Raw genomic sequence first — 14677 nt, 5'->3', positions numbered from 1 at the left:
TAGGAAGGTGGTTCGAGATTGACGGTTTCATTGGCACTTCGCTTAGCAATAGCTTGGGGAGTTTTTCAGGAAGAGTAAAATTAGAAAAGATAAAGAAGGTCTCATATGGATGGCAGTTTGTTGGTGTATCTGGTTATCTAGAAATGTTGTCATTTTTAAAGGGGAAACCATTGACATTTCAAATTTAATTTGAATATCAAGATTTTAGCATGGAAATGGTCTATGGTTGGGGAAATTACTCATACCAAAATAAACTTTTATTCCTTTTGCAATGATCCTTTGCTTTTTCTTGGCAAAGTTTCTTTTGGTGGGTAATATCTTTGGTTTGATCTTTCTTTTGCTGCTTCCTTTGTATCTGGGTTAGAGTACCCCTAGTACTCCTTTAATATATTCCTAGCTTAAAACAAAAATGTATCTTAAAAGAAATAATATACTATTTTATTTTCACTAAATTTTTTTAATAAAATTTTAACGAGAGATGTTTTCAAAGAACCTGTTATGAATAATAATTATTAATATTGTTGTGTTTTTATTTCTAAGAAAATTTTTTCCACTAAATGTATATTTAATATATATATATATATATATATATATATATATATATATATATATATATATATATATATATATATATATATATATATATATTTATTTATTTATTTATATGATTTTGTGTAACATATATTATTGTTGTGTAATGCAATATAAGTGAATGCCATAATCTAAAGATAATCTAAAGATAGTGATTTATCTATTTAACCTTTGCCGATCTTTAGCTTATAATACTTCTATCTATATACAAAGTTTTTATTGTTATTTGAATGTTGTTGTTCTAAGCTTAACCCCTATTTTTGTCCAAAAACACATCTCACAAACAAAAATGTTCGAGAAAATATCACATTGGATGCACAGTTAAAATTCAATCATTAGTTAGCGGACAATAAATTAATAATAATTTCTCAATTTAAAAAAAAAACAATAATACACTTTAAAGCACATGTAACTATATAGGTCATATCATGTGTAAAAAAAAAAAAAATCACGCCATAGATTAAATATACAATCAAATATATTTTTTTTTAGATGTATAGTATTATGCTATATTATATAAGTAATTTAAAATTTAAAATTTTATTTAATAGAATATATGATCGTTATTGATTAACACGATTGTTCATTTTTAAAATAAATTATATTATACATTCAAAGTTCAAAAACAAAGATAACTTTTCCTATTGATTTCGATCATCAACTACAAAAGATAATTTAATATAATTATTTATATGTTCATAATTCTTGTGTAAAAACTTAAAATTACAACCTATTCAATATGAATATAGAAAGAAAATTTTTAGTTGTTAAAATAATTTAGTCTACAATAGTTGCTTTGAGATCGTGATTGACAAAGAAATGCAAATTTCAAGCGTAGCCGTCTCCACAATATCCATTTTGAATTTGAAGGGAAGCATGGATCCAAAAAAATACCTAACTCCTTTTTCTACAAAAATCCTACCTAACTTGTTATCTTTCTTTTGCAAATTCTAATAAATAGTTTTGTCCGTTTCATAAGATCCTTGTGGTCATATCTAAGTTTCATAAATATAGCATTAATTGATACGTCTAGGAGCCAATTTCAAACCAAAGACAATGACATCTAATGGGGTGACTTAGTGGGAATAATTTCAAAAGATAAATTAAATAATTTAGGAGGAAAAGTTATTATCAATTAAATAACATCAATTATTGTTTTATAAATGTTCTAGATGAGTATTTAAATTTCATCGCTTGAAGTTGGTCAAAAATCTTATCACTAAATTAACATTTTATTTTAAAAAAATACCAGGACTTACCCGTGCATTCGCACGGATACCCGTCGTTTCCGCGTATTTGGATTTAGAAAAATCAGAAATGTTAGGAAAAAATTATAAATTAGATTAGAGGTTATCATAAAGAAAAATGGTGTGTGAAAAACAGAAGTTATTTTTAAAGTGTAGGGCTTAAATGTTTGTAAGAATATGTTGGGCCTAATTTGATAAGTCAATTTAATAATATTTTACTGCATCGCACGCGTACCCGTCGTTTTCGCGTATTTGGATTGAGTTAAATAAAAGGTATTAGTAAAAGATTATATTTTAGTTAAAATTGAAAAACTTACAAATTAGTAGGGTATGGATAGCGTAATATAGTACCCGTTCCCATATATGCAGTTTAAAAAATTCACGTACTGAAGCCCATATCTGCGTGGGCATCAACGTTTGAGCCTGATCCCGTGTCCTATGAATTAAAAAATATAGCTACTATAACAGCCAAGTCAAAGGTGCATTTGGATTGAGGATAATAAAAGGTATTCGTAAACAACTAAATTGTGGTTAAAATGGATAAAATTATGAAATTACTAATATTAAACAAATTGAATATTGAAAAAAAAAGTCATTAATAATTACTATAATTAATATATTTTAGGACAATTAAAATACAATTAAAGTGATACAAACATATATTATATAAATATTTCAAAGTACATATATTTAATTTATTTTTTTACCAAAAGAAAGATAATAGCATAACAAATGATAGATGCTAGTAGGGACCTGTTCCCATATCTGCAGTTTAAGAAATTCACGTACTGAACCCCATTTTCGCGTAGGCACCAACGTTTGAGCTTGTTCCCGTATCCTATAGATATTTTAATTCGTTTAATTTATTTTTTTAACAAAAGAAAGATAATGGAATAACAAATGATAGATGCTAGTAGGGACCCGTTCCCATATCCGCAGTTTAAAAAATTCACGTACTGAAGCCCATATGCGCGTAGGCATCAACGTTTGAGCTTGTTCCCATATCTTATAGATATTTAAATTCATGCAATCGACCAGTACAGTTCAATGGCAGCCGTCACTTTGATTCATGTGCGTTCGTACGGGTACCCGTCGTTTTTGCGCATTTGGATTGAGGATAATAAAAGGTATTAATAAAAGACTAAATTTTGGTTAAAATGGGTAAAGTTATAAAATTACTAATATTAAATCATTTATTCATATTCTATATTAATTTAAATTAGTAACTAAATCATTTAAAAAAATAATGGTTGAAAATACTTTAACCATACAAATGAATAATTAATTGAAAATAATTCAATTATACACTTTTCATAATCACCAAAGATGTATAATACTGATATACTTCCCGTTAATATTCAATATTTTGATAAGTAATTTAATATTCCCGTTAATATTCAATATTTATATTAGTAACTTCATGTTCCTTTATATTCAATATTTTGATTAGTAACTTCATGTTGCCGCTAATATTAATATTTTGATCAGTAACTTCATGTTCTTGTTAATATTCAATATTTTTATCAATAATTTCATGTTCCCGTTATTAGTAAATTCATGTTTCCGTTATTATTCAATATTTTGATTAGTAACTTCATGTTCCCGTTAATATTCAATATTTTGATCAGTAATTTAATATTCCCGTTAATATTCAATATTTTGATCAGTAACTTCATATTTCTGTTAATATTAATCGATTAAAATAAATTTACAAATCAAATATATTATTCCATATATAAAAATATTTAAATCGATCGTATAATTATTCCTATATATAAATAATTTTGTTTGGAATTATCTATAAAAATATTTAAATCAATAGTAAACTAATTCTTGTTATTATTCAATATTTAATTAAATGTGTTAATAGCAGTACCATATACATGTATCATATAAGTACCCGTTTGTATCGGTATAAATATATGTAATTCTTATAAAAATGTCATTCAATTGATAATACTAAATCATGTATGATGTTATGTTTCATTATTTATTTTTAATTGTACGTAATATTTTATAATTTAAAAAATAGAAAAATAAAATATAATGTAAATATTATTAAATAAAAAAATTAAAGACTATTTTAAAGTAAAATTAACTTTCATTTAAAAGTAAAAAGTAGAAAAAAGAAAACAAATTAGATTATTTAATTTACCTGAATATATGTAGAAACTAACATAAAGATGATTATTTGTTAACAAAATTGTAAAGTAACACTAATTTTTAAAATTTATTTTAAAACTTCAAATATAAAAATTTGACTCGTTTCTAATGTTTGGCTCATTTTAATAGTCTTAAAAGTAAAATAAGAGATATTGGAGAACAAAAATAAGAGACAAAAATAATATCATTTATACAAATATAATGATATATTATTTTTCCGTATGTTGACATCATTTATAAGTAATCTGTGACGATAGTTATTTTTAAAATAAGTATTGAGAATAGGCATTGAAAATTGATAATTGTGAAAAATAAAAATTAATTACATGTATTATTATCTTAAAAAAGATTGTATCTTAAATGGAAACCATAAATATTACAATATAGAATTAGAAAGATTTATCACTTAAAGTCAAATAATATTGAGAAATTTGAAAGGTAGTGCAATTAAAACCAAATAATATATAATTTATTCGTATGCTTAATGACAAAATATTTATACAAAATAGTACTGGTTCCGAAGAATGAAAAGTTAAATCCCCTTCACATAATAAGTATTAAATTCATACATTTAAGTATTAAAATCATACATTTAATCATCTTAAATAAAAAATAATCAAAGGACATAATTATTAAGTATCAATAATTATTATTGTTTTAAGTTGAAATTAAACTCACAACGAAAAATTAAAAACATAAATGTCAATAATTTAATCGTGTACAAATATAATCATGTGTCATTATATTGACTTTTGAATTTCTTTGTATTATTAAGTTTTTTTTTATAAATATTTTCATATTATTTTACTTCTCTCAATCGCACATGTTATTATATTAATATTATTATGAATAAAATTATACTAATTCTATAATATATGACAGTATAAGACTAATTTTAATATTAATAAAATTTTCATTTAAAATTTTGTGGTATTATATTAATAAAATTATGAATATTTTAATTTTTATGATAAATAAAATATAAAGTTATATATAACAGAATAATATTAGTAGAAAATATATTAATATGATAATATAATTGTTATATGTAACCTTAATAAAATAATTTAATATATTATAATTATAAAATAAATATTAATATTATAAAATTCGATTTGAAATACCAGTGTATCGCACGGGCCAATGATCTAGTAATTTTCAATCATTATATTATGTAACTATATGATAACCTAATGAAAAGCTAAAGCCGAAGAACCTCACAAACTTCATTGACATACATATTTCAAGTTAAATACTCCCTCCGTTTTTTATTATAAGTCGTTTTAGACTTTTCACACAGATTAAGAAAAATAATAATTGTTGTATGAAAATGAGAAATTATGAAGGTTTTTACAAAATTGTCCTTCATTAATGACATGTGGAAGATAAATTTAGATAATTGAAAGGAGAGAGAATAATAAATATTTAAGGATATAATAGGAAAAATAGCATTAATTATTCATTGGAATTGTAAAGCGACTTATATTAAAATACAATTTTTTTTTCTCCAAAATGACTTATAATAAAAAACGGAGGGAGTAACAACTAATATATTATTGGCTAAACTACAGTTTTGGTCCCTCTGTTTTGGATTTTCCACGATTTTGGTCCCCTATTTTCTTTTTAAACAGTTTTGGTCCCCCATCCCAATTTTGATGCAACTGTTCATGCATTGTTCATGTACGGACATGTACTGTTCATGCACTGTTTATGGACAAAATTGGGATGGGGGATCAAAACTGTTTAAAAAGAAAATAGGAGGACCAAAATCGTGGAAAACCTAAAACAAGGGGACCAAAACTGTAATTTAACCTATATTATTCTATGGTCAATAATTTGAAATATTTTGGTATGTACGGACATGTACGGACATGTACTGTTCATGCACTGTTTATGGACAAAATTGGGATGGTGATCAAAACTGTTTAAAAAGAAAATAAGAGGACCAAAATCGTGGAAAACCTAAAACAGGTGGACCAAAACTGTAATTTAACCTATATTATTCTATGGTCAATAATTTGAAATATTTTGGTATGTTATATCTTGAATACAATAAATGATTTTGATTTTTTTTAATATTAATTTATTTTTATTCAGCTGTAATATACAAACACAATATATACATATATTTGGAATGATTTAAGGCCTATTAATATTTTCATAAGTGTAACAAAAACGGTCCTATTTTGTTAATATTGCTTTAAATGCCAACAATAATTGATATGTGATTTGTTTTAAGGTGTTGCTTTTAAAAAGAAATAAAAGAGAAAATATTTTCTAACTTTATAGGAAATAATTTAAAATCATCAATTATGTGAACAAACGTGAGTTATAACATGTAGTACATTAATTACAATTAATTAAATTTAACGATTAAAATAGAAAATTAATAGAAGAAAATTATGTATCTTCGATATTTTTATCTTTTTATCACATTATTAATATTTATTATTATAATATAGTATTATTTTTAATTGGTTGATAAAAAATATATGAACCAATTTATTTCAAGTTTTCTTTGGCACATAAGGTTTACGTCTTCTTTGCCCATACATTTCATGTCGCTAAAAGGTAAAGTATATAAAATCTTCTATGTCTATATAAGAGTAAAAATTAGAAATAAATCGTATGATTAATAAAAAAAATATCATACAATATTTATGCAATAAGAATTATGAAGAAAAAAAAATTAGATACAAATATAAAAGAAATAACTAATCAAATATAAATATATAATTGCAATTAATGGTAGTATATTTTTGGCAATCATTGTTTTAATTACTAATAATATATAATGTTTTGAAAAGACATTGATATAAAAAAATTAGTAATTTTTTTAATAAACTTATATAAAATATTATACTAATTTTATAAATAAAAACTAATTTTATAATAAAACTAATAACTTTTTTTTTATTTAAAATCTAAACTCTTCAAACTAATCTCAAATAGAGACATTGAAGGGATATTACTTTTCATTATTTTAATACTGTAACTTTTTATATATATACATTACGTTTTTATTTTAAATTACGTTTTTGAATTATATATATATAATTCAAAAACAAAGTTGATTATTTTTCATTAATTGAAAATGAAAGGAATTATTTTCCTGTGCTCTTTCATTATTCTGTATCCATATATGTACAGTTATCATGTGTCACTAATATAGAAGGTATTAACTATACATCAATGATTTACTTAAAATGGATTAGGAATGTATTGCCTATTCTATGAATGGAAAAGATACAAATTTAATTACAAGAATATTCTAACGAATATTCTGGTCTATCACACCCCCGTAGTGGAAGCGGGAGGTTCTCGTACGCTGAGACTGGTCCGAAAATCATCAAAAAGTATGCGCGGGAGCCCTTTAGTAAATATGTCAGCAATCTGATGACGCGACGGGACATGAAAAACTCGAGCGTGACCGCGAGCTACCTTCTCGCGAACAAAGTGAATATCCATCTCGATGTGCTTCGTGCGTTGGTGTTGAACGGGGTTGCCGGAGAGGTATATGGCACTTACATTGTCACAATACACCAACGTGGCTTTTGGGATCGGAAAATGTAGTTCCAGAAGAAGATTTCTTATCCAACATGACTCGGACACGACATTGGCTACCCCTCTATATTCAGCTTCAGCACTAGAGCGGGAGAGAGTAGGTTGTCGTTTAGATGACCATGAGATAAGATTATCACCAAGAAAGATACAGTAACCAGATGTTGAGCGTCTTGTGTCGGGACAACCACCCCAATCCGCATCAGTGTAGGAAGTAAGATTAGAGATGGATGAAGGGTACAAATGTAAGCCGAAATGCAGAGTGCCTTGTAGATAACGCAGAATGCGTTTTAGAGCATTCATGTGTTCTGTTTTTGGAGCATGCATGTGGAGGCATATCTGCTGGACAGCATATGAAATATCTGGTCGAGTGAATGTGAGGTACTGCAAAGCACCGACAAGGCTCCGATAATGAGTGGGGTCCTCAAGCGGAACACCTGATGAGACACTGAGTTTTTGTTTGGTGTCAACAGGTGTGGCAGACGGTTTGCAAGATGACATGCTGGCCCGATCAATGATCTCTGCTGCATAATTTTTTTGACAAAGAAAGAGACCGCCTGTATGTCTGGTTACTGCAATGCCTAGAAAATAGCTGAGAGGACCCAAATCCTTCATGGAAAATTCAGAAGCAAGGAGCATCATGATGGATTTCCGAAGATCATCAGTGGATGTGGTGAGAATGATGTCGTCGACATATAGAAGAATGTATGCCATGTCTGTGCCTTTGCGGTAAATGAATAAGGAATGGTCGGTTATGCTGTGATGAAAGCCTATGGTGGAGACATAGTCAGCAAATCGTTGGTACCACGCTCGAGGAGCCTGTTTTAGGCCGTATTGTGATTTTTTAAGAAGACAAACATAGTCCGGATGAACAGGATCACGAAAACCCATGGGCTGATGCATATAGACTGTCTCATGAAGATTGCCATGTAAAAAGGCGTTCTGGACATCTAACTGATGAATAGGCCATGAGTTTGATAAGGCAATACTGAGAACCGTCCGGATAGTTGCTGGTTTCACCACAGGGCTGAATGTTTCATGACAATCTACTCCAACTTTTTGAGACCTGCCATCACCAACAAGACGAGCCTTATAACGCTCAAAAGAACCGTTAGATTTCTTTTTATGACGAAAAACCCACATAGAGCGAATAATATTAACATCACAAGGTCGTGGAACCAAATCCCACGTCTTATTTTTAATAAGAGCATCAAATTCTTCTTGCATGGCAGATTTCCAATGTGGGTCGGACAAGGCTAAATGTGGATTTTTTGGAATGGGAGAGGGTAAGAGGTCATTGGCCGAGGTAGATAGGTTGAACATGCGTTTGGGTTTTGAAATGCCATGCATGCTGCGGGTTGTTACGGTTCTTACGGTTTGGTGATTTGGCTGGTCATTTAATGGAGGTGAGTCGGTTGAGATGGTGGTGTGCGGAACATGGTTATTATTTGAAGAAGCAGTTTGGATTGTGGCGGGAGGGTTGGCTGTAATGGGCTGCAGATTTTGATTTTTCCACTGATGTATGCGGAAAGGATGTAAATTATCATCTAAAAAATTATATGCAGTATTAGAGGGTAAATGTAACTTAGTAAAAGGAAATTGAGTTTCATCAAAAACTACATGTCGGGAAATAATTACCTTTCTGTTTAACAAGTCATAACATTTATATCCTCTATGATTGGACGGGTAGCCCAAGAAAACACACGGGGTAGAGCGAGGTTGTAATTTATGGATACTGGTGGAAGGAAATAGTGGATAGCATAAGCAACCAAAAACCCGAAGGTGTGTATAAGTGGGATCCCGGTGATATAAGATTTGCGTAGGTGACTTGTGATTCAGAGATTTATGTGGGAGAATATTTAACAGATAAGTTCCCATTTGAAGAGCATGATGCCAAAAAGATGTGGGCATGGAAGAATGGACAAAGAGAGTGCGAATCATGTTATTTATGGTGCGTATTTTTCGTTCCGCTTTACCATTTTGAGAAGAAGTATACGGGCAAGAGAAACGAAAAATAAGACCATTGGCATCGCAATATTTTTTGAAAGATTCATTGTCAAATTCGCGTCCATTGTCACATTGAAAACATTTGATGGTTTTATCAAATTGGGTTTTAATGCGAGTACTCAAGGATGAAAAAATAGAGTAGACTTGTGATTTTTTGTTAATAGGAAAAGTCCACAAAAAATTAGAGTAATCATCCAAGAATAAAACATAATATTTATGCCCAGCAGTACTCAAAATAGGAGAAGTCCATAAATCGCTATGCATAATGTCAAAAGGTATTAAAGTATGAGATTGAGAAGCATAAAATGGCAATTTAATCTGTTTCCCAAAAACACAAGAGTCACAAACAGGATTTGAAATTAATATCTTACAATCAATGAACTTATTTTTGCTAAGAGATCGCAAAACAGATGAACCCGGGTGTCCTAAGCGATGGTGCCATAAACTGGAAGTAAGAGCTGTAAAACTGGATGGATGGGAGACTGAGTAATTATTTGTGATGGGATGGAGATCCCCAATACTATCACATCTCATTAGTGGCATCCCCGTCTGAAAATCATTCACAGAGAATCCAAAAGGGTCAAAAGAAATAGAAACATTATTGTCAATGGTGAGACGTCGCACAGAAACAAGATTTTTAATAATTTGTGGGGCATGTAAGACATTTTTTAGTTTTAAAGGTTTTGTAGGTGTGGAAAGGGTTGATTGTCCATAACCACGAATTGGAATTTGTTGTCCACTACCAACAATAATATTTTGATTTGAATTACTCATATTAGAATAAGACGATAGATTACCTTGTGATGCCGTCATATGAGAGGTTGCTCCAGTATCCATATACCACTGGCCATCAGGAGGATTGAGGGACATGGTGTGCATGGCGGCTTCAATATCTGTGGGTGCTAGGGAAGGAGTGCTGGCTGTATAGGCCTGCGGGCGTGGACCTAATAGCCCTGGTTGCTTTGGAGGACCATTCGGACGAGTCCAATGAGAAGAAGGATATGGGCAAGGAGGGAGTCCCCATGGTGGTGACATCCAGCCCCATTGATACTGCTGCCAAGGAGCAGGAGGAGCCTGCCACGGTGAGGTGTTTGCTTGTAGCGATGGTTGACTACCGCCACGTCCGTTGCCACGTTGACTACGTCCGCCGGTTCTACCGTAACTGTTGCAGTTTTTATGAGCAGAATGCCGGTTGTTATTCTTCTTGCCGCCACGGTTATCGTTATAGGACGAGGGTTCAGTAGGGTCCTTTGGTTGTGTCGCAACCATGGCAGCCTGTGCGCCGATAGCTGCCATCTTAATTAAACCGGCTTCTTCAAGAGTAAGCATAGAGCGGGCCTGATAAAATTGTGGAAGAGGGTTGCTTTGCCTAATCAGTGTACCAACCCCTTTTTATGCATCAGTGAGGCCGAAAACAAGTTGGAGAACGAGTCGCTGATTAGAGATAGGGGCTCCTACATTCTTCAATTGGTCAGAAAGTGTTTTGAGACGCTGACAGTAGGCGGAAGCGGTGGGAAAATCTTCCATGCAAACGGAGGAAAACTCTTGCTCGAGAGTGACTGCACGAGCGTTTTGATTGTCCTGGAAGATGTTGGTCAATCGATTCCAGGCCTCCATCGCAGTGGAGTCTGGTTCAATGATGGTAGCCAAAAGATCACTGGAGATAGTGGAATAGATCCACTGTAGAACTGTTGCATCAAGAGTTGCCCACAGTTCTTGCTCATCATCTGTTTCAGGTGTCTTCTTTTCCTTGCCTGGTGCTGGAGGAATGATGTGATGAAGGACCTTATGAGATCGGGCATGGATTTTGAAAAGTTCAACCCACGTACCAAATTGAACGTTTTCCATCTCAAGAATAACGGGGATGTGGTTCTTGATGTTGGTTACGGCGAGAGCCGGATGGAAAGGGTTCTTTGGAGAAGACGATTGTGGTGTAGGGGTAGGTTCATTGGTTGGGATTGACATGATCAGTGGATAGAGAAAGAAAAGAAAAGGGGGGAATTCGTGTAACAGAAAGTTGAGAGGCTAAGTGGTGCAACCTAGGTCTCTTGATACCATGAAAGGAATTATTTTCCTGTGCTCTTTCATTATTCTGTATCCATATATGTACAGTTATCATGTGTCACTAATATAGAAGGTATTAACTATACATCAATGATTTACTTAAAATGGATTAGGAATGTATTGCCTATTCTATGAATGGAAAAGATACAAATTTAATTACAAGAATATTCTAACGAATATTCTGGTCTATCAGAAAAAAAAACATTACCTCCACAAATTCAGACACCACCATGATGGAATGATCAAGTCCATAAAAATTGACAGTGCCTTTAACAGAAACATTTTAAATCAGTCTTTTAGTCAATGATGTAAAGGTAATCACCCTCTTCAAAAAGTGGTATACCTTCATAGCCAATGTCTTCAATCATATGTAGAAATTAAAGAAAGATTAAAAATTGGTAACTGTGCATAAGCAGTTCCATGATAGTACCAAAAAATGCCAATTGCAATTAGAAGTCTGATTGATCAATGCATATATACATTATGATATTGCATCCTACAATGTTGGTTGATGCTGTTAACATCAATATAATAGTTAAATCCTACACCTGCTACAAACCATGGAAACAACTATAAGGCGAGTGATATAACCTTCTTTTGGAACAACTCCCTGTGTGTCCCTGTGTGTCTGCTTCCCAAGACCAAAATAGGTAGCAAGAGTAGCCATCTGAAGTGAAAGAAATTGTAATTGTGATTTAAAATTTACAAAATCCATCACAACCTAAATGAACTAAATCAATTCCTTCATGTTACATTCATCTTATGTGACGATTAAATTAACAAAGTAGATCGAATGATTTTCAGCATGGAAACATACATGAAAACGAAGCAAATTAGGATCCTTCACAGCCATCTTCGATTGCTTAGTTCCAGCACCAGCGTCCTTGCGCTTCAACCTACCAAACAAAAGCGAACACGAGATCGGAAACATTAAATCGAAAAAACGAAATCGGGTGAAGAAACTCACATGTTATCGGCATGTTTCACGGTGGATGAATATCGAATTGAAGGATCATAAATGGATCGTGGAGTAGTGAGAGATATATATGTAAACCATTACATGAGACCATTTATGTGTGTAAACCGTTTGGAAAGTGGATGGCCAGAAGGAGGCAAAGAATCATAACTGCAGCATCATGAATGTTTGAGAAGTTGAATGTAGCAGAAGTTAAATGATCAAATAAGAAACTTCCTCAGTCCACAATAACAGCATGTGATCAGCAACACACAATTGGAAGGGATGATGTGGATTTTTGTGGGAAGAGAAGATGATGTGGCATAGCTAAGAGATGAGGAAGTGGTAGACTCTTCTTATATGATAGATATCATGTTCTCATAAATGCACTCTCAATTTTTTTTTTCTTTCAAAAAGTTAATGGTACGAATCATACTTATTAATTCTTAAGAGTAAAATATCAATATTCTTATAATAATGCATTATCTAAGTTGGAATATGTTGATCTCGTGATAAGTGATTTGGAGATGTCTAAACTACTTATAATTTTAATTTTAAATATGTTGGTAGTCTTCTAAATATCGCAACATTTAATTACAATCTTTTAATTTAAAAAAATAAGAATTCTCTTAAAGTTTCTATCAACAATATTAGTTCTTCTAGTTAAATCTATTTTAATATATAAAAATCAATTACCACCAAATTCCCTTAATTACCCTAATCACAATTAATTAAAGATGGTTTTGCATACCCCTGAGAGTAATTACACATCTAAACATAATTAAATTGCAGCAGCCCTAATTATTTGAAATCCTTTTATTGGAACACGCTATATTCCATCATCACACGCTTTTAGTTTCCCAAGCATTGAAAAATACACTGTTTTTACTCTGAAAAGACATTGGAAACATATCAAACGTTTCTCATTCTTCTTCTCCTATTCATCCCCTATATTACATCATCTTCACTTCCTCTCAAAGTTATTTCCGTCCTTCCCTCTTCCACTGTCATCTTCAAAACCGATTCAATTTTGTTTCCCATTCTTATTTTTTTCTTAAATCGTGACTGATCCATTAAAAAGCATCATCATTCAGCATGAGAACCGTAAATTCATCCTTTATCAAAACCATGGCAAACTCTTTCCAATTTCTTCATTTAATTTTGACTGCTTTAAGATTTCTTATTAAAACCCACAACATAATCTTCAACTATTCAAACCTTTTGAAACCCTAATCTTTCATTTTCTCCTCCCAAACCAACAATGCTTTCGAAACCTCCAAAGGTAATTTCTTTAATTTTTTTTTGCTTTTCATCGATCAGATTTTACTTTCTACTTTTTTGAATTGATAAGTCTTTTTAAAATATTTTTATTAAAAAAATATTTTTAACGAATTAATGAGAGAAAAATGATTTTTTTTACTGTTTTGTTTAGACTTAAATATAAGGAAAATGAAGTCTTTATGCTGAGAAATCTGGAGGAATTTGATTTTTGTTAAATGTTGACAGAAAAATCAGTGTTGTACTCAAATGTTGATAATTTTAGAAATTAAGGTGTTTGATTTTGGAAGTATACTTAATTCCCATTAAATTTAAAATGAGAAATGCTAGTAACACTCTCTTTTGAACACTCTCTCAAACACTTCATCTTTTATTGGTTAAAACATGTATATGTCCTACTACTTTATGTGGGACCTATTTTCAAAATGATGGACCCACACATGTATCAACCAATAAGAAAGTAAGTGCTTGAGAGAGTGTTCAAAAGAGAGTGTTGCTAGCACTCCTCATTTAAAATTGTTGGTGATTGATGTTGTTACTGTGAGAATTTTGTTATCTTTTTTTCTCACATATTTACTTTTCTTTATTTGTTTGTTTGATTTTGTTGTTGTGTTGAATTTACTCAAGTCTTTGTGAACTGAGTTTGGATCCAGTAATATATCTGATATCGCCACAAAATATTTCACTTCTCTATTATTTTTTCTACTATTAAACTTTATAATTACTATGGTAACAGATTTTGCAGTATCAAAATTTTGAATAATACAGTCACACTAATATGCTCATAAATGGCAAAAAAAAATGGCACAAC

Source organism: Vicia villosa, unplaced genomic scaffold, assembly GCF_029867415.1.
Source record: "Vicia villosa cultivar HV-30 ecotype Madison, WI unplaced genomic scaffold, Vvil1.0 ctg.000236F_1_1_1, whole genome shotgun sequence".
In the NCBI taxonomy this organism is placed as follows: Eukaryota; Viridiplantae; Streptophyta; class Magnoliopsida; order Fabales; family Fabaceae; genus Vicia; species Vicia villosa.
Note: the sequence above shows the minus strand (reverse complement) of the source record.